The sequence below is a fragment of the Equus asinus genome, chromosome 2, assembly GCF_041296235.1.
Source record: "Equus asinus isolate D_3611 breed Donkey chromosome 2, EquAss-T2T_v2, whole genome shotgun sequence".
In the NCBI taxonomy this organism is placed as follows: domain Eukaryota; kingdom Metazoa; phylum Chordata; class Mammalia; order Perissodactyla; family Equidae; genus Equus; species Equus asinus.
In genome coordinates this window covers 190,480,218-190,506,080 of record NC_091791.1, presented here as the reverse complement: position 1 = coordinate 190,506,080, position 25,863 = coordinate 190,480,218, and the positions used below count along the sequence as shown (strand labels likewise).

The window sequence follows — 25,863 nt, the reverse complement described above, 5'->3', positions numbered from 1 at the left end:
TAAATAAAGCCTACTGATAATTTTATCATTGACTACACTCTACCTTTTATGGGTTTTTTTATAGACATGTTGTGAATCATGCTGCTTCCTGCTGTCTTCACGCTCTTAAAACTAGGAAGAATATATTTGTTTTTTATTGTATAGCTGATGAAACAGAGGTTGAGGGCACCTAAGTAAATTATCCAAGGTCAACATCTAGGAGGTCACATAGTCTGAAACCAAAGACATTATTTTTCAACCCCAAAGTCTGTGTTCCCTTTTAATATGCTACACTGCTTCCTACAAGGTTCACTAATGTTATTCTGAACTACTCTGTTTGAGGAATAATGCTGCTGCTCTCATGTCCAGCATATGACTGAGCTAGTCATTTTTCCCAATTCATGATCAACAGTAATCATCACAGACAAATCAGCTCCAGCTCGTGTGTCATTTGTTAAAGCAGCGACAGCAATCAAATTAGCTGTGCTAAAGCTCAGTACTTTTAGAGATACAGACTTTCCCAGGGCAGATAGCTCTTATTTATTTTTAAAATCATTGGCTGTTGACTACTTGCTGGTTAACACTGAACTTAGGAGTACTATAATTTGATAATGTTAGGAAAATGTTTGGGAACATATAAATTGGTATTTTAATGAATGCTTTGTTAGTATTGTCATCATATCCTGAAATTATAAATTGACCTAAGAGAAAAATCTGTAGTTTAAGTTAATTTAAGTAAGCTTCTAGCCCTAATTTCTCTGAATCTCTGAATGCAGGGTTCCCACCCTTGTGTAAGTCCTTTTACTTCCCCAAATTTTAAATAATTCTTAAGTTACACAGTATTCTTTGTCTCATGAATTCTCAAGAAGATTAAGTAGTTTCCAATAATTAAGAATGGCTTCCAAATAAACACCCTCTCCTCTGTAGATGAATTCATCAACATTAGCAACTTTTAAATTGACAACTGTGAATTGAAAAATCTATGCTTACAAAAGCACAGTACTAAATGCTGTGGAAGATACAACGATTTTACAAGACCTTCCAGAAACTTGCATACAGGATCTCACGCAATGAGATAAAATTAAAAGCAACATACAAGTTAATGAAAATTCAAAACTACAAATTGTTAGTCCATCTGTGATTATAGATTCTACAACTTGACTCCTCTTAGAGGAGTTGGACATTTGCAGGACCACCTATGATCGTCAATTATTGGAGGTGACGTACCTAGAGATCAGGACCACGGGCGCTAGGGAAGAACATCTGTTTACAGTTAGCTGAGCCTGGAATCTCACTCCAGTTTATGTGAAGGGCCAAATATTTTGTACATGAGCTCATATATACTCAAGAAACATACTGCTGTAAAAATTAGCTAAAGAACATAAATTTTGGCAATAAAGTTATCAAGACTTGTTCACTACCTTAGATAACCTTGTCATTGAATACAAAGCCAATTGCAGTTATGGCTCAATTTATTAGAGTTATCAATACAAAACATCTGCATTGGTCTGCAGGTTTTGCTTTCTTATTCAGACTAAGTTTACAAAGCTTGATTGTTTGATAGTGCTTTTTTGGCATTGAAATATCAGAATATTTACATACTAAGTACAAATTATTTTTTAAAAATAATTTACACTCCTTTTATTTCTCCTATATAATTCAACTAGGGTGCTATATTAATGTTAGAAATTACGTTCAGGGGCCATCCCGGTGATACAGCAGTTAAGTTCGCACATTGTGCTTCTTGGCGGCCCCGGGTTTGCCAGTTTGGATCCCAGGTGCAGACATGGCACCACTTGGCAAAAGCCATGCTGTGGTAGGCGTCCCACGTGTAAATGATGTGGTCCGTGAATTTCAGGATTTCCATTTTCATGCCATTGTTTGTTGGCTGGGTTGAGGTTGGTTTCACAAATATTTCATAAATTAGCTCTCCAATATGTCATGGTTGCATAAATTTAGTATTTTTTAGCTGTTTTTAAAAAGCTTTAAACCTCAATTTGGAAGTCCAAGGTTACTATGTTGCCTCTCTAAAAACGCAGATAAAAGGTAATGAGGCATTAAAACTTAAAACTTAGCCACGACTTGAAAAGCTTGACTACAGTCTTTAGAAATTTTGAGTTTATACTTGAAAAGCTTGACTACAGTCTTTAGAAATTTTGAGTTTATAGCTAACAAAGAATAGCTAAGTTTATTTTAATAACATTTTTGAACTTCTCAAAATACTATGACATATTTATAAATATTTTCTATCCAATATTTAACTCTTAAATTGTCTTTTAAATGCAATCGTCTCCCTATAAATTGAATTCATTAAGAAATGAAAGCAATTATTAGTGTTGCTAATTCAGCTTTAAAATAAAAATATCCTAGCACTCATTCTTGAAACTTCAGACAAGTTTATTACAAAAGGATTCACCAGATACATCGCAAATAGTCAAAAACTTATATTTATCAGCACTTACTTGTATAAAAATTCTTTTCCTACTTTGCAACAACAAAGAAAGTACAGCAGTAAATTAGGTAACGAGGCAAACAGGACCTCTGCTGTCATCCGAAATCAGCATGAAAATTGTGGTGCTAATCAAACTCCTCCTGTTCTTAGTAATAAATATCAAAATTTGAACTTATTCAGTAAAATTAGACTCACTTTTACCCAGTTTATAGGTTTTTATCTGCAAACTAGGTTTAAATAATTAAGAAACTAAAAACAAGGAATTAAAGAGAATTATTCAGCGGTTGATCTCCAGTTCTGTTCAGCCAGTGTCTGTCCACTAACATCCTGGCATCAAAGAAATAAACAAGAATGAAGGCAAAATATAAGAGAAAGGAAAAAAGAATGTGTTCTTAAGAATGAATTAGTGTTTCTGTAAACTGATTTTTGTTAAGAACTTGACATGACCTAAATCTAAATTTAAAGACATTGGACGTTATTAAATTATGCTAATAAAAAGGGTGGGTGTTCAAAAAATAGCAGCAGGGAATTGGGGTCTATCGGTCCTCATTAACTGCGGACTTGGTCATGGCTCTTCCCGGCAGCGTGAGGGAGTTCCTCTAGGAGAAAGCTCCTGGGCTTCCAGCTGAGACACATAAAAAACTGGGAAAATAGGACGTCTATGTTATGCAATCAAAATATGGCGTTTTCATACGCATATTAATTCCATGTTTTATCTTTTCCTGTGTGGCTAAGATTTCTGATACCCTAAAAATGATTAAGACGTGGCACTCCCCACAGAGTTTGCTACCTTAATAGGTACATTTTTCATTGTGTGATTCTTTATAAATTCTGTCAAAGTACATTTTTGGCAATACAAAAAAGACAGAGAGAGTCCCTCATGTGTGGTTTGTCACTTTCCTTACTTTTGATGTGCAAATCTTAGAATACTCTGTGTTATAAAAATTTCCAAAGCTATACTTAAAGATTCAGAAAAATATAAATGAAACCTCAGGAGTGTCACAAGGTCAAGGTCAGCGTTAAGAGTAATCAGAATGTGAGTCAGCAATTAAGGGTGACTGTGTCACATGGATCGCTTCTCCACTGGGAAGTTACTCCTTTGGATAAAACCTCGCCCTGTTGTGGTTCTGCTTTGAAATACAAGAACTCCTGAGAGAGGGAAAATACAGGATCTATAGTGGTAAGGTTCTTATTACGTTATTATCCTATTAGTGCTGCTGAGCCCTGCCAGCTTGAGACCTCTGAAATTAGAAGCAAGAGCTGAAGGTGGAGCAGGAAGAGTGTCACAGGTGTGATGAGGAGTCAGAAAACGTTTTGCCTACAGCACATTTTACTTAGGGCTGACCTTGAGAGAAATAGCATACAGAAAAATGTTACTAATTTTTAAACATTCACCCTTACAGTGAAAATGGGGTAGTGTGGAGGCTGCAACAGAAACAATTGTTCAAACAGCAGTTCCCAGGCTGTTCTGCCGGAGTGCCTAGAGTTCCAAGCGAAACTTCACAATCTTACTGGTTTAAAGAATTAGAGGAGGGCCCTGTTCAGTGGCCAAGTGGTTAAAGTTCCTCAGGCTCCACTAGGGCGGCCCGGGTTCTCGGGCTCAGATCCATGGACATACTCCACTCACCAGCCCTGTTGTGGAGGTGTCCCACATACAAAGAAATAGAGAAGGATTTTAAAAATCCTGGCACAGATGTTAGCTCAGGGCTAATCTTCCTCAAGTAAAAAAAAGAGGAGGGTTTAAAAAAAAAAGAATTTAAAAAAAAGAGGAGGATTGGCAGGGGATGTTAGCTCAGGGCGAATCTCCCTATCTTCCTCAGCAAAAAAAAAAAAAAAAAAAGGAATCAGAGGACCTGGTTTGGGGCAACAACAGCCACTGAGAAAATCCTAGAAAGGAAAGAGACAGAGAGCCACTGGAATTATCCCTCAGTTTTCAGTGGCCTATCACTATAATTACATTTTTACTGAGGCACCATATTTAAACAGCAGGCTCCTCAGATTATGGGTAGTGGTGTGGACAGTGAACTACAAGACTGACATTTTCAGGCCAAAGTTTGTGAGCTGGATTAAAGTTAGCTAGGCACAATGTTTCACTACTACATGTTTAAGTTTTCAATATGTGGTGGCTTTTCTGTGGAACATGTTGAATTTTCTCTTAGCTAGGAAACAATTTTAAATAAGTTTGAATTTCAGGTTTATCCACGGCCTGATAAGAGACAATAAGGAGTCCAAATTGTCTGTTTAACAGAAAAATATCAATTTACTACCAAATAAGTTATAGCAATATTCTAGAAAGGTGCGGTAATAGACTAAAACAGGGAATAGTTCTAATAGGACTTTTTGACCATGTCTGTAAAATAGAAAGGAAAAGACTCATTTCAGGGTGATTCTCGTTTTTTATCCTCTATGCAATTAATTGCCACCCAGTTATTTAGATCAGTACACAGGTGATTTGGTTCAGCCCTTGTTCTATTCAGAGTTGCAAAATTGCTAATGTAAAGGTGGTAATTTTGAAGAATGCAACATAATTTCTATCAACTAGGAATAGTCAAGGCTTAAGGAAGCCATTATTTGTTGTTTGTGTAAACACGGTCATTGTGCCTTTAAACTGCAAATTTCAGAGAAGCTAGCTTTTTAAAACTTTTCCTGAAGCAACAATTTGTAGACTCAAGTTTATTGTACTTAAATGGTTGCAACACAAGTAATAGATAAGAGGCTTCCTCGAGGCACAAGTAAGAAGACATTTATCATTGTTTTAATAATTATTTTAATGTGTTTATCATTATGAATGCACTTTAATCACCAAGATAAGCAATCTCAAATGCTTCCTATTTTGTAGTCTCTTAGAAGAATCCAGGAAAATGTTTATGAGGCATTTTATTCCTTATGCCGATCTCTAAAATAAAAGATTTTAGAAGTACCTGGAGATAAGGAGATCCTAAATTATATGCAAGACGTTACTGCAGAATCTAAAAATAAAGAAGATTTAGTCCCTCTAGGCTGCTTCAGAGCTGCCTTCTTACAAAGAAATGTCAAGATGTCCTAACACACATTGCTTCCACTATTTCAGTCTCAGTTGCTAAATAACTTTATAATAAATAATTGGCAACATTTTCTTTAACTGACAGATCTCCTGAAATTCAACAAACAGAAACATGAAATATGAGCCTAATACAAGGTCTTAATTAGGACATTGGTCCCTAAGAACAGATTTTTCTTTCAGCCTAAAGATGGCTCTGTAGCTGGATTACCATTGTATTTTCAGCTGGTTTCTAGTTTACGTGCAAATACACACTCACACACACAATAACACAAAAATATCTTCTTTGCAGGCAACAATAAAAATATTATTTTGCAAATCGGGTTAACTATCCAGACGTTATTTTAAATATATCACATATTTTTTCTTTACTAATGTTATTTCAGAATGAGAAAAGGCTTCAAGATGTGGAGTTTACAACAGATCTTTTTCCTAAAAGAATTTCAGTATTTTTCCACAAAGCCTTCATTATCCTATAAAGAGAAATATTATATGCTTTTCACTATATTCAATTTATTTTCTATCTTTTACACAAGACATAGGAGCATAAAAAGAAAAGTAATTGCTTTCCTCTTTTCTTCTATCATTCTTTGTGTAAAATCTATGTATTAAATTTTTTCTATATATTTATACTTTCCCTTAATGAAGATGTATTATTTTATAATGAAAATGTTATTAAATAAAACATAGCATTATGAATGTACTCAGATCAATATTATTCACAATATCTAAACATTTTTCAGAATAGAAAAATGAGTTCATGATAAATTTAGATAAAATATTCTTCTTGAATAGATTTCATTAATCTGTTGATAAGAGTTTGATTGTGTAGACCTTTTGTTTTCAATGTGCAATGAGGCAGCAGGAAGGTAGCAGGGCTATGCTAGGTTCTGGAAATAAGTAATATGAAATAACCGTTACTGGTCATGATGTTAGTTTTCTTAAAGCTCCTTTTAAGTTGGACTCAGAGTTGTGTGGCCTGTGTCTCCTGGCTTCTACCAGCAGCTCAGTCCACGTCAGCGTTTCCCCACCTTCCGTGAAAGACCTCTCTGGCCTGGTCTGGAGCTCTTCTTCCTACAACATACATCAAACCTTAATGTAAGACAATGTAAAGAGTGATAGTAAAATTTAGAAATACGTTCAAAGAATAAATGTTGAAAAAAATTCTCTCAGATGGAGACGTAGACATTCTGAACAATAGAAATAAGATGGATTTCATTTTCTTTTTTTTTTTAAGTTAATCTTTTTTTTTTTTTTTTTTGCAGGGAAGAGTTGTCTTGAGCTAACATCTGTTGCCCATCTTCCTCTTTTTCTTCTTCTCCCCAAAGCCTCACTACAAAGTTGTATATCCTAGTTGTAAATCATTCCAGTTCTTCTATGTGAGCTGCTGCCACAGCATGGCAAGTGACACACGGGTGGTGTGGTTCCGTGATGGGGAAGCAAACCCAGGCCATCGAAGCAGTGAGTGAGCGCCGATCTTCAACCGCTAGGCCGTCAGGGCTGGCTCTGGATTTCCTTTTCTTGATCTAATCACATCTGCAGCCAGGCCTGGAGGTCTAGCGGTTAAAGATTCAGTGCTCCCACCTCCGCAGCCCAGGTTCATTTCCCAGTCAGGGAACCACGCCACCCATCTGTGGTAGCTGCATGTTGCTGTGATGCTGAAAGCTATGCCACAGGGATTTCAAACAGCAGCAGGGTCACCCACGGTGGGCAGTTTCCAGCAGAGCTTCCAGACTCGGACAGTCTAGGGAGAAGGACCCGGCCACACACCTCTGAGAAAAGAATGGCCATGGAAACCCTGTGAATAGCAGGGAACATTGTCTGATAGAGCGCAGGAAGGGGAGAGGATGGAGCACAAAGGCCGGGCAGGGTTCCCTCTGCTGTCCACAGGGCGCTAGGAGTTGGAATCAATTCGATGCTCCACAATTACAATCATGCCTATGCTATTTTATGTTCTGAACAAACTTCAATCTCCTATAAACTGCCATTCCCTGTAGAGTTCTCGTCCTGGCATGACCAGGTAATCTCCCGCAGACGTGCAGTCTCTACTAAGACCCAGTAGCAGGCCAAGAGCTGTTTCTTGAAAGAGAACAGTTATTCAGAAGATAGCAGGGCTCGGCCCTCGAATCCTAAGGGCCTGTGCTATGATTCACCTACAAGGCCTGCCAAAGGCTGCAAACAGCATCCCTGTCTGCCACAGACGCTTCAAGCACCAAGGATCTGCTGGGTCACATGGCCCAGTGGCACGAGCACTTGCAGGGCGGGACGCACCTGTTGCAGAGCCTTCTCATGTTCTGGGCCCCACTCAAAACTAGCAGCTTTTCAGGTCGCTCAGCAAAGGGCCAGAATAACCCACCCAAACGATAAATATGCTGCCTCCAATGTCCAAAGAAAGCCACTAGGTATTGTGCCACTTTTTACTTGTAGGAGGGGCCAGATGCAACAACTTCTTCTTCACTTAAAAGGACTATCTCAACATGCCCCACACTGCCAGACCCCTAGAAATTTTGCTAAATATAAGGCCTTGAAATTTGTTGGATTTATTTCCCACCAGGTTTCCACAAATCAAAATAAACTAAATAGGAGATTACAAACAAAGATCTTCAAGATGCTAGCGACACAAAAAACCACAAACAACTCAGAAGCAAGAATCGAATGCCATTATAAACTCAAAAGAATTTCAAATATAGAAAGTATCAAAAACAATATAAAATATTATATATTAAATGTTCAATGAAATAAAATTTGGGATCAGAAAAATGAAGTATCAACAAAAGACAATTAAACACTATCAGATGTATTTTTTTAAAAAATGAAACATGGGGCCAGCCCAGTGGCGTAGTGGTTAAGTTCACGTGCTCTGCTTCAGCAGCCCGTGGTCTGCAGGTTCAGATCCTGGGTGCGAACCTAGCACCGCTCATCAAGCCACGCTATGCCCGCATGCCACATAAAGTAGAGAAAGATTGTCACAGATGTTAGCCCAGGCTAATCTTCCTCACAAAAACAAAAAAACAAACAAACATGATCAGGCGTATGTTTTGAAAAAAACAATAAAACATTCAACAATAGATATAAAGTTGTTGAAAATGAAAATAAATGTTAGATACGGCTAAACAGAGAATTTATAAACTGTGAACTCTCATAGGCTGCAACATATGGAAACATGGAGATGTACAATATTAAAGTCGTTTTAATGCATATGAAGCATTGAATGAAAAATTCTAATGTATCCATCTAATCAAATTACTTGGAATAGAGAATGAGCAGATGCAAAATTTAAAGTGATCATAGCTGTGCATTTTTCATATCATAAAAAAGTCATGAAAAAGTGAAAACTGGAAGTAAGGTATATTAAGTAAAATAAAATTTATACATTGACACAGAGTTATATAATATCAATTAAAATAGAGATGACTTTAAAGTGCCCACAGAGAAAAGACAGATCCTGTACAATTGAACAACCCCCAGACTCACAGAAAGTTTCGAAACTAAAGAGGAATCCAGAAGAGAGTGGGATAAAATCTTCGTTTGCTGAGGGTAAGTCTCAACGTTTAACTGTCTACACAGAGGCGCTCTTTCACAACTTTGGGTGAAGCGAAGACATTTATAGGTTTAAAAATATGGAGAGTTTAGCATAAATGTCCTACACCACAGATAGTGCTAAAGGACGTACTGTACTCATTAATCCAAACATTAATTTACCACACATTTCCTGAGTGTCCTCTATGTGCTAGGTGCTGTTCCATGTCCCAAAAATACAACCAAAATCCTTGCTTTATGACACTTATATTTCCATTTGTGAGAAAGATAAACAAAAATGTAAATAAGTAAAAAATGAATGAATACATCCACAAACACATAATATATAAAATCTAACACATTAAAATATATAGCCCATCTAAGGAGAAAAATAGGGAAGGAAATATGGAGTGCCTGGGGTGGGATTGTGAGCTTAACTAAGACAGGAAAACTCACTGAGAAATATCCAATCATGTAGACAAATAAAGAAAAAGACATTTTGAGCAAAGGGAAAGCAAGTGGAAAGACCCCAGGTCCCGGGGGCATGTTGTGTCTTCTGATGACTAGTAAGGAGGTCAGACCCTTAGAAGACAGAAGGGCACCCTAGTGAAGGGGGGGTGGAGACCATACAGCTGTGTGCAGCCCACTTTAAGGCTTTTGGCTTTTGAAATGACTAAGATGAGAAGGATTTAGGGTAGAAGGCTGAAATATATTATCTGAGTTTTGTTGATTAGTCTAACTGCTTTATTGGAAATAGACATAGGAAAGAAAGGAAAACACGAAAAAAAAAGGGAGGAGGGGAAGGTAGAGGAAGAGGAGAAGAGGAGTGAAGGAGAAGAAGAAACAGAAGAGGAGGAGACGGAAGAGGTGGGGGACGAGGAAAGGGAGGTGGGAGGGAGAAAAAGGGAGAGGAAGAGGAGGAGGAAGAAAAGGAGGGGGAGGAAGAGGAAAGACCAGCTAGAGGCTATCACAGTAATTAACAGCAAAAAGTGACATTGATTGAGCCAGAGCAGCTGCGATGGAGGGAGAAGCACTGGCCGGCCTCTGAAAATGAAGTCAGCAGAGATTGCTGGGAGATTGCTGAGAGGTATGGGAGAAAAAAAACAGCTGATCTCAAGGTTTTTGGCCTGAACAACTGCAAGGATGTCACCATTTGCTGCGATGAAGTCTCAGGGAGAAAAAGGTTTTCAGGGAAATATCAGAGTTTGGATCTAGAGCTGGTAAGCCTGAGATTCGTATTCTACATTCAAGTAGGGAGCTAGAGTAAGCAGATGGACACCTGAGGATGGAATGCAGGGAAGAGTTCCAGGCTAGAGAAGGAATTGGGGGTCAATACCACATAAGAAGAAACTAAATTAGTTCACCAAGAGCACGAGCAAAGGTGGAGAAGAGAAGAGGTCCAAGCAACGGACATGGGGATTTGACAATAAAATGCTGCATAAATGCCAATATATTTGAATATTTAAATGAAAGGGACAAATTCTTGAAAAATGCAAATTATCAAAATTAACACAAGGACAAACAGTATATCTGAATAAAAAATATAAAATAATATACAAGCGTGTCCAAAGCATTATTATTAATGAAATTCACACAATGAAACAGTCCAGTCACATTTGATAGTCCTTTAATGCAATATTAAATGCAATAGTAAATAATAAATAATGCAATAATAAAGCAATGAAAATTAGCAAAATCATGCAAGATACAACATTTTTTTAAATACCTCACTTAATTAACTGAGATTGATGGCTCATTGTGTTCTAATTTGCATTTCTTTCATTTAACATTTTTCCGTCTTAACTGACCTTTCTGTTTGTTTTTCAGTGAATCACCTAGACGTGCACTTGAGTGGTTATTTTTCCTATCAACTTGTTGCAATATTATCATTGCTTTGTAGGAGCCCTGATCAGTCCCCTTAACCAAACAGGGAAGTAATTGACAGGAGATGAAAGGTAACATAACTTCTTTGAAGGTTACCATTAATTTAACAGTAATCATTATCACACGAAAGGAAATAGCAAGTTTTAAGTCCACCTATGCTGAGATCCTTGTTTCATTTTAATTGAAGTAATCTTGACAAATGCGCTAAAAACAGTTATATATTTGATGTGATCCTGTTGATTTAGACTTCCTAGTTTTGAAAAAGATCTGTTAAATGTGTCCAATTTATGACTCTTTATCATTAAAGAGCAAAGTCTTTCACTTTATCCAGACTTTTTTCTTTGTAATGATTTTGTTTTTCGTCCATGAAGAAGAATAAAACAGTGACCAATATTTCCCTGACAAATCCTGCACTGGTAAGCCAACTTTTAAAAGGACTTTTCACTCTCCTTACTAATTTATTTTTAAAAAAGAATATGCAAAGCACTGTTAAACTCATTTTTGATGCAATTTTTTTTTTACCACCTCCCGAATATATAGAGAAAATAAACATGCAAAATGCTAAACGCAGTGTGCTCCCTGGCTGATTCACTGAGCACGCTTACTTTGGTGCAGTCTGCTATTTCCCGCAATCGTGTCTGCTGTGCATTTGATTCTATTCTATCTGTATATTTTTTTCCAGGAGATACCAGGCTTCCTAAAAACACTCACATATATTTCTCCAAATGTCTTTACTTCGTATTTTACCATCCAGCACAAATTAGCCATCTCCTTAATTTACCATCTACATGGTAATCGCGATGCTTACTCATTCTGGAAACTCACTTGTAAAAGGATGCATTTTGATGCTATTAAAATCTTTCTTGCTGGTACCATTGAACTTTTGTATTAGCCACCTTGTTTTGCGTTAGTCAAAAATAGATCTAGATTAGCGCTATAAGTCCTTTGCGCTTAATTCATGATATTGTACGTCACTGCAGTGCATGTACACGTTATTTTTAAAATATTTTATCTATTGTGATGACTGAATATCTTGATACAAAAAATTTCTCCCTTAATATTAGCAAGAAAGAGTCCTATTTTTATTATGATGACTATTTAATGTTATGTCACTATGGCATTAGGATACAACTCTCTGAAAGACCAATTATTATTATGGTCACATAAAATAGAAATGGTTATTTCACTGTGGGGGTGTTCAAATGATAAAGGGAAATGACCAAGGATCTTCAGTGAAGGCATTCTAAAAGGTACAGGGAGGAGACTAAATCAAGACAATATACAAAAACATTAAGCAATTTTATGTCAACTCTTCTTTCAATGTCCAAGATATATAAAAAGAAACAAAAATCTGGTCTGCAAAGAGCTTTTAAAGTCCTATAGAATAGTGAAAGCATCAGTTTGCCTTGAAATGATCTCTTCCTCACTTATTCCTGAGAATGGAAAGTTGAGAGGCATTGATTGCAGTGTCTAATGTCAGCAAGTTAACACCTTCTTTTCTAAAAATATTTTAAGAACTGCAATTGTAACTCTCATCCTTGATCTTCACAGAAACTCAAGCTCAAACAACTCTACGGCAGCAGGAGTCTCATTCTCAAAATAATAGGTGGCTCCTTAAGCAAGCTGAACAGTGTGGGGATATCCACTTTAAGGCTTCTCCCAAACTAACCAATGGAACGAGAAAGGAAAAAAATATTCCCTTTGCATATTAAGTTCAAAGCAAAAATACCAGACCCAAATGTGAAATTCACAGTAGTGTATGTGTGTGTGAGTGCGTGTGTGTGTGCAAGAGAGAGATGTTTTACTTGAATGGATTTTCCCATTAGCTAGAGATCATTGACTAAGATGAAAATAGTACACTTTGTTAGATTCTTTGTGTCTCACATCTCTAAACTTAAAATTTAGACAGAAGACTCTAAGGAGATGACTCTTATAAAGCACTCTCTAAGTCATATGCCAAATTCTGTAAGTGATGTTTTATTAGAAAAATAAAGTTTATTTTCAAAATCGCATTATGGCTTGTATATAGTTACCAAAGCAGTGTGTACTGTGGGTCATTTGGAAACTATAAAAAAGCATAAAGAAAAAATAATTCCAGAGTTACTTGTAATGTCAATCCAAATGTCAGTTCAAAAGATTAATATACTATTAATACAAGATGAAATATCAAACAGCAACCTGATAGTTCTTCTTAAAATAAAATGCAAATTTTTCCATGTTATTAGGTCTCCAGGAAGCTCTTGTTCTGGCATGTTGTTCTGTAATGTCCATAAATTTTTCTCTATTATTGGACTTCAAGTTTTTTCTCTAATAGTTGCTATTATAAACAATGTCCCTATGGATTCTTAAAATAATTTTTAAGGACAAATTTTGCTATATATATTTTAAACCATGAAGATAACTATGTTATCTACCTATTGCTCCTTGGATATTTTTAAAAATGTATTTCAATGCCATATTATTTGGTCCATAAAAGTCACAAATGTTCTTTTTTCTTTGTGGATGCACTCTGACCTATATAAAACAATCCCTTTTCCCATTTAATGCTTTTGACTCTCAGTTTTTTTTACATGGTAACAGTATGGCCATCGCTGCCATCTTTTCATTGACTTTTTGCCATTATATATTTTTATCATTCCTTTATTGCTAACCCTTTATTTCATTTTGTTTAATGAGTATCACTTGCAATAGGTAAGTAGTTTCACCCACTTTTATTACGTCAGTGGACCTACCTGATGCGTGGTCTCCTGAGGGTCTCTTTTAAGCTGCGGTGTCTTTCTCTTCCTCCCCCCTCCTCTGCTTTCTCTCCTTCCCCTCCTCCTCTCTCTCTGCCTCATTTCCCTTTTCTTCTCCTTCCTCCGCCCCCTTCTCCTCCTCCTTGTCTTCTTCTTCTGTACTTCTTTGCTGTTGCTTTTTATTTCTTCTCTTCCTGGTCTTTTCCTGTATGCTCCAAAACATCACTGATCTTTATATTCTCTAGACTCAGAATCATTTAGGCAGTTTTGTGTGGTCTAGCATCTCGAGGCGCAGGAGCACCACATCATTGGTCTGAACTCAGACTGCTCAACTTAAATTGTAGCTCCGTCTCCTGATAGTTCTATGATTTGGGGCACATTATCAGTATTTTCTGGAGCCCAGTTTCTTCATCTCTAAAAGATACTAAATACATTACACATCTCATTGGATTACTTTCTGCATCAAATGACACATCGCTTGCAAATATTTAGAAAAATATCTGGAACTTAGTCATAATGTTACTCAATAAATGTTGCACTATTTTTATTAATATCATTATCATTAATAGTATTCATAATACATAATAATAGCACCATCAAGAAGATCTAGATTGAGTTTGAGAAATACTGATCCACAATTCTGCTTCTTGTCCATCATCTGCTGTGTGGAGCCAGGAGGTTTCCATGGCCTTCTGCTGTCCTGTCTTCTAATTGTTTTCTAGCTTTGCTGTTTTTCCACGTGTGGTAAGTCTCCCATAGGGGAATCTTTTCTCCAATAGATTTGATGTGTCCTGTAACTTTCAGATTTTTCTGAGGTTCTTGGCATGTAGGTAATATAGTTTATTTTCTATAGCAACGGTACTACACTTTTCTTATTTTTATATTAATATCAATTCAGAAAGAATGATCTTGGTGGAGGAGAGTAGCATTAAACAGGTAGGCTTGGTCTATCATTATTATTATTATTTTTTTTTTTTGAGGAAGATTAGCCCTGAGCTAGCATCTGCTGCCAATCCTCCTCTTTTTGCTGATGAAGACTGGCCCTGAGCTAACATCCGTGCCTCCTCCACGTCATATTTGGGACACCTGCCACAGCATGGCTTGCCAATGGTGCCAAGTCCGCACTCGGGATCTGAACCTGTGAACCTCAGGTCGCAAAGTGGAACGTGCTCACTTAACCCCTGTACCACCCGGCCCCTGGTCTAGCATTTGTAATCTTAAGTCCAAATAAATTTTGTTTCAAAGAGAAGAATAATGTATCAACATGAAAAAAAGTATGTCAAATTCATACTCACAAGAAAATATTGATCATTGTCGTCGACTGTGTCCAGAAACAATTTTGACTCCAAATAGAAGAAGAGTGAGAGAAAAAAGGAAGTTTTTACAACTACCTTCTTGCTTCCTAAATGTGTGAATAGCCAGCCCTGAAGATCTCCATTCTGATCTGTGTTCTCTCTATACAATTAAACCCACTCACGTGACCTGGCATGGGGAGAAACGGTACTGGGGAGGGTCCGATGGTTTGTCTCTAGCATCCACAATGTCTCAGAAATATACATAATCTTAGCACTTTCCAATCCACCATAACTATTCATAGGTGATGGATATGTGTACTTCTACGCAAGTCTATAAGAGTACATGGTTTTAAAAGTTAGCTTGGGGGCTGGCCCAGTGGTGCAGTGGTAAAGTTAGTGCATTCTACTTTGGCAGCCCAGGGTTTGCTGGTTCGGATCCTGGGTGTGGACATATGCACCACTTGGCAAGCCATGCTGTGGCAGGCGTCCCACATATAAAGCAGAGGAAGATGGGCATGGATGTTAGCTCAGGGCCAGTCTTCCTCAGCAAAAAGAGGAAGATTGGTGGTGGATGGTAGCTCAGGGCTAATCTTCCTCAAAATAAATAAATAAATAAATAAAAGTTAACTTGTTTGGAGAATTTAGAATCCAGGCAGAAGACACCTCTATTATTGCAAAAGCAGTGGGTGTTCAGGAAAAACCTGTAACTAATGACATGGTCAAACTAGATAACAATAATCCTTAGACAGCCATTTCTCTGGTATGTACCTGACTTTCTCATTTGCTGTATAATGAGATGAGCTTGTAATCCTCCTTATAAAGGAACACTGGCACAACTCCTTTATTCATGATGGCTGTTTCCTCTGCTTGTTAGTGCTGCACCTATGTATTTGGAAATGCGTTCACAACCAAATGACTTCTGAGTATCCATGAGTAGATTCCTCAACTACTCAGTAACAAGAATGAGAGAGTGGGTACTTTCTGTTCTTTGCATTTTTTATTATTTTCTTTTGCTCATCTGAAAACTACAGCCAAGTTTTCTGGTATCTAGTGTGTTAACAAATAGAGCTTAAAAGTTTGCTTTGACTTAAAGATTATAGAAGAGTGACTCCTTGCTCACTAGAATAAATATCTCAAGTTCTAACACTACCTGAGAATAACGTATTTAAAGATGCTAACATTTAAATTAAGGCTGGAAAATTCTTTTTTTTTTTTTTTTTTTTAAGATTGGCACCTGAGCTAACTGTTGCCAATCTTCTTCTTTTTTTTTTTTTCCTACTTTTTCTCCCCAAATCCCCCCAGTAGATAGTTGTATATTTTAGTTGTGGGTCCTTCTGGTTGTGACATGTGCGATGCCACCTCATCATGGCCTGACGAGTGGTGCCGTGTCCACACCCAGGATCCTAATCGGCGAAACCCTGGGCCGCCAAAGCAGAGCGAGCGAACTTAATCACTCGGCCATGGGGCCGGCCCTGGCTGGAAAATTCTAATAAGGAGTATTATTGACTCACGAAAGATTTTAAGATATTAATAATATATTTGCATTGTAAAGCACGTTTTGGCAAATGACAAAAAAAAAATAGAAAATCAATGACACAAAAACCAAGATATGAAGCTTATTTCATTAGAATATTTTGTTCAGAGTATAGATTTTCTATTTTTTAAAAAAAAACATTAAAATATCAGCTTTGACAGTTTTAGCTATGTGATACTGGACAATTTATCGTTTTTTCTCAACTAAAGAGCTTATGTTAAAACATAACTTTAAAGATAACAGCCTATTAAATGAAGTAACGTGGACCGTCAAGCATAGAGTAAGTGCTCCACAGCTGGGCAGAACATGTAAAACTACGTCTGTTTTCAAAACAAAACGAGATTCTACTTCTTGAAACACTGAGGTGAGCACTTGTGGTGAATTTGAAACATATTTTAATTTTCAGTAATGTTTCCATATGACTCATTTCACAACACATTTATATTCATTATATTCACACTAGCTCAATAAATTAGAAATAATCATTTACATAAATAGAATTAAATATGTTCTGGCTTTTACCGCTTTTAAAGATATACACCAGAAGATGATGGTGGTTGTGTTTAAAACAAAGTATAAGAATTTAACTGTGAGACATCTTATTTAAATCTTTTCCTTTTTATTTTTAAAGCAACCATAGTTTACTGTACATAGAATAAAATTACTCACTGGACCACACAGCTCATTTTGTTTACTTTTGGCACCATAGTCCACTTTCATTAAGAACGTTTTCAGAGAATCACAATGCCAAAATTCTGCTTTCCTGATTGAAAGAAAAGGCGCAGTTAGCTGTTCTATTAGCAACGTGAATGATGCTATTAGAGCAGATAATGATTTAGGGAAGCACACTTAGAAGAGGGAAAACTTTAGTACAAAGAACACAGAACAAAATGAAGTCCACACTGATCAATTACTCAAAGTGAGATATACGGGCTCATGGTTGCCAAATATTCTTACATAGACAGGTAATGTAGAGTTTTGGTTTTGTTACATATTCTAAAGCCCTTTGTCTCAAAATTGGCGATCCTAAGCTTTACCACAAATGGAGTAATGTCATATAATAGAAAGATAATTGAGTGTTTGCATGTGTGCCTGTGCCTATGGGCCAGAGGAGAACATACATGTAAATGTACATTCATGATAGTAGAGACAGAGAAATCCTTGAGGCATTAGTTTTTAAAGCAATGGACAGCAAAGAACTGAAATTAGCAACACAATCAGGTTGGTCAGAAAGGTTATAATACATTTATACAAAGAATTATTATGCAGTCAATAAGTACATTCAAGATATATGATTCAGTGGAGGGGACAAGATGTGGAATAGTTTGTATTATAAATTGCTATTTGCAACGTCCACATAAAATCTTAGAATCCTTTCAGGCTGTGAGTAAGCAGTTTCAGGGTCACAGGTAAGCTGCTTGATCTCTGAAGAGTTACCCAGCTGCAGCAATCATTCCAGGTGAGGCTTCTGTAGATGCCGGATTTCTTTTTGGAGTGTAGGCTATATAAGAAGCTCTTAAGAGTGGGAAGTTAAAAGTAAGATTTTAACATTTACTCTTACTAATATTTGAATTTTAAAAACTTGTTTAAGTATCTGTAGACAATTTAGTTTTTAAAATAAAAGACCTTACAAAAACAATATTTTCTGCATCATTAATTCATGTTTTAGTCTTTCATAAATAGACATTTTACTATAAACCTGAATGTATCCAGACTTTTTTAAGAGTAATATCAATCAAGAATTAAAAGTTTCTGGGGCCAGCCTGGTGGTGTAGTGGTTAAGTTCACACACTCTGCTTCAGTGGTCCAGGGTTTGCGGGTTCAGACCCAGGGCACATAACTACACTTCAATCATCAAGCCATGCTGTGGCTGCGTCCCACATACAAAAAATAGTAGTAGATTGGCACAGCTGTTAGCTCAGGGCCAATCTTCCTCACCAAAAAAAAAAAAAAAAAAAGAATTAAGAGGGGCTGGCCTGGTGGTACAGCAGTTAAGTTCACGCATTACACTTTGGTGGCCCAGGGTTCACCAGTATGGATACCAGCTGTAGAACCATGCACTGCTGGTCAAGCCATGCTGTGGCAGGTGTCCCACATATAAAGTAGAGGAAGATGGGCATGAATGTTAGCTCAGGGCAAGTCTTACTCAGCAAAAAGAGGAGGATTGGCAGCAGATGTTAGTTCAGGACTAATCTTCATCAAAAAAAAGAATTAAAAGTTTTTCTCTGAGTGACTTTCAAAATACAACACAGTATTTTAACCATAGTCACTTCTGTACATTTTGCAATATATATATATATATCTATCAAACCATTATGTTCTACACTTGAAACTAATATGTGATGTGTCAATGACATCTCAATAATAAAAGAAAAATTAAATAATTACTGCATTTTTCTAAACTATCCTTTGTTATATAAACACAAGTTAATTTTCCTTCTTACAGTTATTTTATCATGAAAAAGGAGGTGAAATGAGGAAATTATGTGGTTCTGTAAATCCATTACTGAACTTTTCTGTAGAAGTCCTATTGCCTGGCATAGAATTATCTCTATCAAGGAAAGCATCTATAGTTTTAAAGACTGCATGATCATATCCCAATGGGATTGCAAAATGCTAAGACTTACATGCTTCTACAGTAGATGTGACAACACGCTGAACCGGAAGTCAGTGTCAGGCTGACAGGCTTTAGCACAGAGAAGCCCAGACTCACAGGTTCACATCAGCCTTTGGTAAGATTTTCAAAAGTGGTTTTCATTTCTACTGAAAAGAGAATGAAAATTATTGTCAATATACGTATATACTGCTGTGCAGGACTAGACTCAAATTGCTCTAAATAAGTGGTGCTATTAGTCTGTACTCTAAATCTCTGTGCTAATCAGAAACTTTCTACAAAATGAATAGAAGTTTACCGTATGTGAAAATGGCCCCTAGACTCAGTGAAATGCACGTAGATGAATGTTTATAGAAACAGCATGTTTGCAGAAACATTATGAGAACTTCAAGTGAGGAGATATATGAGGTGAACTTGTTTATTTACAAATTGGGCACCTGCTATGTGCAAGGCAGCAGGTGAAGCTGGGGGCATCGGGGGGGGGCTGTGTAAGGGCAGATCATCTGGGATGGATTACCTCCCAGCTGAGAAGATTGTAAACTATTGAATGCTTATATTGAATATACATAAGTATGTGTGTGCGTGTAGGAAATGTGTAGATAGGCATCATGGGGCAAAGCCTTAAAAATGTAGTCTCCTAAAGTGAGAAGTCTGTCTCCATAATCACAGAACTGGGTTTTGCCCATTGTGTGTAATTGTGAAGGGTCTGAAACTGTACACCATTTGCATGCGACAAGTTGGCCTGCCATAGTTTCCTGGATCTTGGCAGATGTCACAAAATTCCTGGGACAGAAATAAAGGACTTTATTACTCATGGCACAGCAAGCAATTTGGGCATCATGTGTATGTTGATTCTTCTTGCCCCCAATCTCGTGAAGCTGATGCAGAGACAGACCTGCGTGGATGCTGCACACCAGTGGGTTTGCCTTATAGCCCAGGAAACCTGAGCTTAGGAATGTGTTTAAGGGAGCTGCTCGTAAATCTGCTCAACCGTTGCCTCAGAGGAAGACATTTGCTTTATTATCTTGGACAGCACATGACTCTGGATTCTGAATTCTGCCCCAGAGGAGGCACTATCTCTATCTTCCAATGCTGTTTGCTATACAAACGTCTAGGAAAACATAGTCCAGAACAAACGCTCTTAATGCTTCTGTTTGGAAGACATGCAGAAGTATGAGAGACCCTTGGAGAATTGTCTCCCAGCACATAGGTCCTGGATAATCTTCTGGCAATGGTAGGAATGTTGGCCTTTTGAAAGAAGTTTAAAATTATTTCATAATTAGAATATGATTCCGCCTAGACTTTCTCAATATTAGATTGGTCTGAGATTTAATGACTTAGATAATTCTTGATTATCTTTACACAAAGGACTTGATTTGATTTGCTTTTTAGACTTTAGTAAATATCATTTCTCAAGCATCTGTTGAATCGATGATCCACAAAACAGAATAGTATCCACTCAATAAAGAGCCAATTCTTAGACTGATTTCAAGTTTATTTTGAGGGGTTTTTTTTTTGTAATGGCACATGTACTCTGTGTAAGTATAGGACAGCCTTTTGCTCCAATTACACTATAGAATTATAATAAATAATAGTCTCACTATAGAATGTTGTTGGAACCATTCCAATATTTATTCTGTCAAGGTAAGCATCAAAAAGTGGAAATATATTCTAAAACATATGAAAATATTTTGAAAGTTTCTCTTTTAATCTATGCCACTCCCTGGGTAGTAGTATGTGAATCCCTGGACCATAAATGTCTACCTTTAAATATGTTTGTAATTTTACCCAGGTTACAAAGGTGAGTTTGTAAGATTTCATAATATTTAAACAAAATAGAGAAGTCACCTAATATACTGGATTAAAAAATTGTTACAAAGTGTTTGACATTTCTTCCTGTCTGTGATTTTCTCTCTATGAAAATTAACATGATAACCTTTGAAAATTAGTAGTAAGTATTTGGATCTTTATAGATCTTATATCTTTCCCTTTCTTTTTCCATCCCGCATTCTCTCATGATAATTGCTCAGATTTACATAAATTGATTGCCAAAATATTCTTTTTTTTACCTAGATAAATGTCACTTTCGCAGGAAAATTGATAGGGTATAACTCTGTGTCTTGAAGGGAAGTTCATAGTAGACAAGATAATAAGGTCTGAAAACATAGCAGTTAACTTTTGGATAAGGAAAATCAGATGAGGCCTGGTGGTCAATAAATTAAACTCCAGTAGAATATTCCAGAGAAGAAGCGAGGGGAGGTATCTACTACTCTATTAGAGAGTATCCTCTGGTTGAATTTAGATGAACAAACATCTGTTCTATTTAAAATGTTCTATTAGGCCAATACTTAAAATACTGTTTCCCTTTTTATATATTAAGAAAAAAGTGAACATCATGCAGATTAGAGCTGACAATCAAGCTGTGTAAAAGAAGGAGGCTACAGAAAACCGAGGAGAATCACAGACTTCGTTCCTGGAACGACCTGTCCTCCATCCTGTATCACTTTTTCCATGATCCTTTTGTGTCACCGTTTTACACTTTCCTGCTCCTCCCCTCTGTTTCTTCAGTTTTGGGAATTATCTGCTGGGCTCTCTGGGTCCTCTCAGTTTTCCTTGCTCTAGTTTCTGGAGTTAATCTAGGCATTTTAAAAATGGCTCAACAGAGTTCGATCGGTAGCGGGAGCGGAGAGCGGACCCCAGAGAGCCCTGAGCAGCCCCACCGCCGCCGCAGGCCTAGTTACCATCACACCCCGGGGGGAGCCGCAGCTGCCACAGCCGGCCCCACTCACCATCACCGCAACCGTGAGCAGCGAGGCGGAGACCCAGCAGCCGCCCGCCGCCCCCGCCCTCAGCGCTGCAGACACCAAGCCCGACACCACCGGCAGTGGCACAGGGAGCGGCGGCGCCTGCCCGCGGGGACAAGAAGGTCATCGCAACGAAGGTTTTGGGAACAGTCAAATGGTTCAATGTAAGAAACGGATATGGTTTCATCAACAGGAATGACACCAAGGAAGATGTATTTGTACACCAGACTGCCATAAAGAAGAATAACCCCAGGAAGTACCTTCACAGCGTAGGAGACGGAGAGACTGTGGAGTTTGATGTTGTTGAAGGAGAAAAGGGTGCAGAGGCAGCAAATGTTACAGGCCCTGGTGGACTTCCAGTGCAAGGCAGTAAATATGCAGCAGACCGTAACCGTTAGAGACGCTATCCACGTCGCAGGGGTCCTCCACGCAATTACCAGCAGAATTACCAGAATAGTGAGAGTGGGGAAAAGAATGAGGGATCCGAGAGGGCTCCCGAAGGCCAGGCCCATCAGCGCCGGCCCTACCGCAGGCGACGGTTCCCATCTTACTACATGCGGAGACCCTATGGGCGTCGACAACAGTATTCCAACCCTCCTGTGCAAGGAGATGATGGAGGGTGCTGACAGCCAGGGTGCAGGAGAACAAGGTAGACCAGTGAGGCAGAATATGTATCGGGGTTATAGACCACGATTCCGCAGGGGCCCTCCTCGCCAAAGACAGCCCAGAGAGGATGGCAATGAAGAAGATAAGGAAAATCAAGGCGATGAGACTCAAGGTCAGCAGCCACCTCAACGTCGGTACCGCCGCAACTTCAATTACCGACGCAGACGCCCAGAAAACCCTAAACCACAAGATGGCAAAGAGACAAAAGCAGCCGATCCACCAGCTGAGAATTCGTCCGCTCCTGAGGCTGAGCAGGGCGGGGCTGAGTAAGTGCCGGCTTACCATCTCTACCATGGTCCGGTTTAGTCATCCAACAAGAAGAAATGAATATGAAATTCCAGCAATAAGAAATGAACAAAAGATTGGAGCTGAAGACCTTAAGTGCTTGCTTTTGGCCTGTTGATCAGATAACTAGAACTATCTGCATTATCTATGCAGCATGGGGTTTTTAGTATTTTTACCTAAAGATGTCTCTTTTTGGTAATGACAAACGTGATTTAAAAAAAAAAAAAAAAAGCCTGGTTTCTCTCAATACACCTTTAAAGGTTTTTAAATTGTTTCATATCTGGTCAAGTTGAGATTTTTAAGAACCTCATTTTTAATTTGTAATAAAAGTTTACAACTTGATTTTTTCAAAAAAGTCAACAAGCTGCAAGCACCTGTTAATAAAGGTCTTAAATAATTAAAAAAAAAATGGCTCAACAGTTCCTTGCTTGAATTTCAATAATTACTCCGGAAATGGCCGTATCCTTGAGATTTCCTTAAGAGAAATAGCAGAGCCTCCGAGGGCTGCTCTGTGGCTCCAAGAGACTGACACCGTTCAAGACCACGTGGCCACAAAAAGGAATGACCTTGAAGTTTAAACTTCTCTTTATCCATAAGAAGAAATGAAACAGAACGAAATAAATACAGGCTTTGCTTCCACATGGAGAGAAGGACAACCTGGCTATTAAAATAGGTGTGTTAGGATTATCAGGTTGTTAAAGCAATGAGTGTGCAAATTTTGAGTCATCTCTGAAAAGTAACAGAAAGAAGTCATGGGCAATAACTCAGAAGGAAAAAGATTGCAATCTTTATAGTTAAGAAAAAGTCTCTTTGTTTTCTGTGGTGAAAGTTTAATGTTGATAAGGTTATCAGAGAAGTAGGTTTGAAATGTGGTGCATTCCAGTACAGAAGAGAGGAGAGGCATGTAGATTAACTCTCAAGGTCAAAGTAGGCCACTTTGCATCTCAGCCTTCATATCTGAATGGCAGAGCCATTAATACTCGGGGATATCTCAAAGCAAATTCTTTCTTTCTTTCTTTCTTTTTTGTTATAAACTTGAACAAGACTCTTAAAGGTTAGGAGCAGGGCACATCAGAAGAGTTTTCCTAGAAGCAGTTCAGTCTGAGTGGGGGGGCTACATCCAAGCTTTCTGTGCTTTCATTCATTGCATCCAAATCCAATCTATCGAATGCAATATCGTTTTTTAAAAATTTTCAAGATGCTTACTCATCTTCCCACATTTGAGTACTACAAGGTAAGGTTTATAGTATTTTTCTGAATCCTAATACAATAAGGAAACAAATATATGAGAAAATAAACCATTAAGAACCTAGAAGAATACATAAAAAGGATAGTGTGAAGACACATGATGACCAGGAAAGAGTTCCTGGAAGTATTTTTCCATCATAATAATCTGAATTTTCTTTTAGCTTTCCATATTTCATAGTCATATGATTTAAATGCATTTAATATATTTTTACTGAGCATTTATGGTTAAGTCACTGTGTGTGGTAGAAAATGAACAAGGCAGAGCTCCTAACTACAAGAATGTCTTGAGATCCAGAAGGAACCATAAAATATACATGTGGAGGTGTGGAGAGAGAATATGATACATATATATAGTTTATATAATAAAAAGCAGAATATCATTTATTATATTAATTACAAGATCAAGATAAAATTAAATTTCATAATGTAAATGAGTAGGATAACGTTCTAGTATTAGAGAGAATGTAAATTAAAATAATGCCATGTGCATGAAGAGCCATTAAAATATTTGTGTTTTCCTTTCCTAGGAACTTCTCCTAACACATTAATCCCAACAACAAAAAAAGTTACATGCCTAAAATTTATCATTCTTTAAGTGTCAAAAGAGCCTAACTGTTGAACAATAGCAGAAAAAAATAATTTTTATAATTTGATTCAATGAGATATAATGCTGCTTTAAGAGGACAGTTTTAAAGACTATAGTAACAGAAAATGTGTTAAGTAGACATGACTTCAATTTTACTAAACAATGATAAAATTATTTTAGAATTAAGAGGCGTGGAAAAATGATCCTAAAACGATATTACAGCAAGCAGATAATGGACAATAGTAAAGCACCATTATCAATTTAAAATGTACAGCAGAATACCATTATTTTCATTATTATCTGAATATGTTGGGGTTTTTTGGTTGTTTTTGGGGGATTTTTGCTGAGGAGCATTAGCCCAGAGCTAACATCTCTGCGAGCCTTCCGCTATTTTGTATGTGGGTTGCCACCGCAGCATGGCTGCCAGCAAGTGGTATAGCTCCATGTCTGAGAACCGAACCCAGGCTGCTGAAGTGGAGTGAGCCAAACTTAACCACTAGGCCACAGGGCCGGACCCTGAATATGTTGTTTTTATTATTCCCCCTTAATAAATAGAAAAAAATCATCTTGTTTTTGCCCAATCTTGTTCTTTCATACAATTTAAAATTCATTCATTGCCCATTCTTTGTGCAGCTTTCCCAAGATTAATTCCTGGTACTTGTTTAATAAATATTTGTGAATTGAGGAATTTCTTTTTTATGGTAGGAGAAATAAATTCCATATTTTAGCTGTAATATCTCTCAAATATATAAACCTTTGTAACTTAACCTTTTCTGTGCCTGTATTTGGAGCCATGCTATGTTTTTCTGTATCTTTGTGCCATGCTGGGAACTGTCAAATCAGCAGCATTCTCCCCTACATTGCATGGGAGAAACCTTGGAAACGCATTTCCCAGAATCTCTTGTCAGCAGGATTTTGGGTTAGATTCTACCAATGAGAGGCATTCACATAAGATCTGGAAGACTGAAGAGAAGGAGAAGCCACTGACCTCCCCTGGCCTCTGGCCATGGTGGGCAGATGCACAAGATTTGTGTAAGCCCCCAGGCACATATGTGCCCCAGCATCTGACGCACATTAATGGCTGTAAGATCCCTTCTGAGAAGTCATATTTACCCATCCAGCTGATCTTCGGTCTGTGAGAAATCTAATAATATTACCATTTAAAGTTGCAAGGACTTTAACCAACCTTATAGTTATCCTAGAAATCATCAAAAAAATTTTT

The 25,863-nt window shown here is 37.5% G+C and overlaps 1 pseudogene; it reads left to right on the top strand.

The window, feature by feature from the left end:
• The first annotated feature begins 19,891 nt into the window (after nucleotides 1-19,891).
• LOC106839811 (Y-box-binding protein 1 pseudogene) lies at nucleotides 19,892-23,216 on the top strand (annotated as a pseudogene).
• Nucleotides 23,217-25,863: the final 2,647 nt, after the last annotated feature.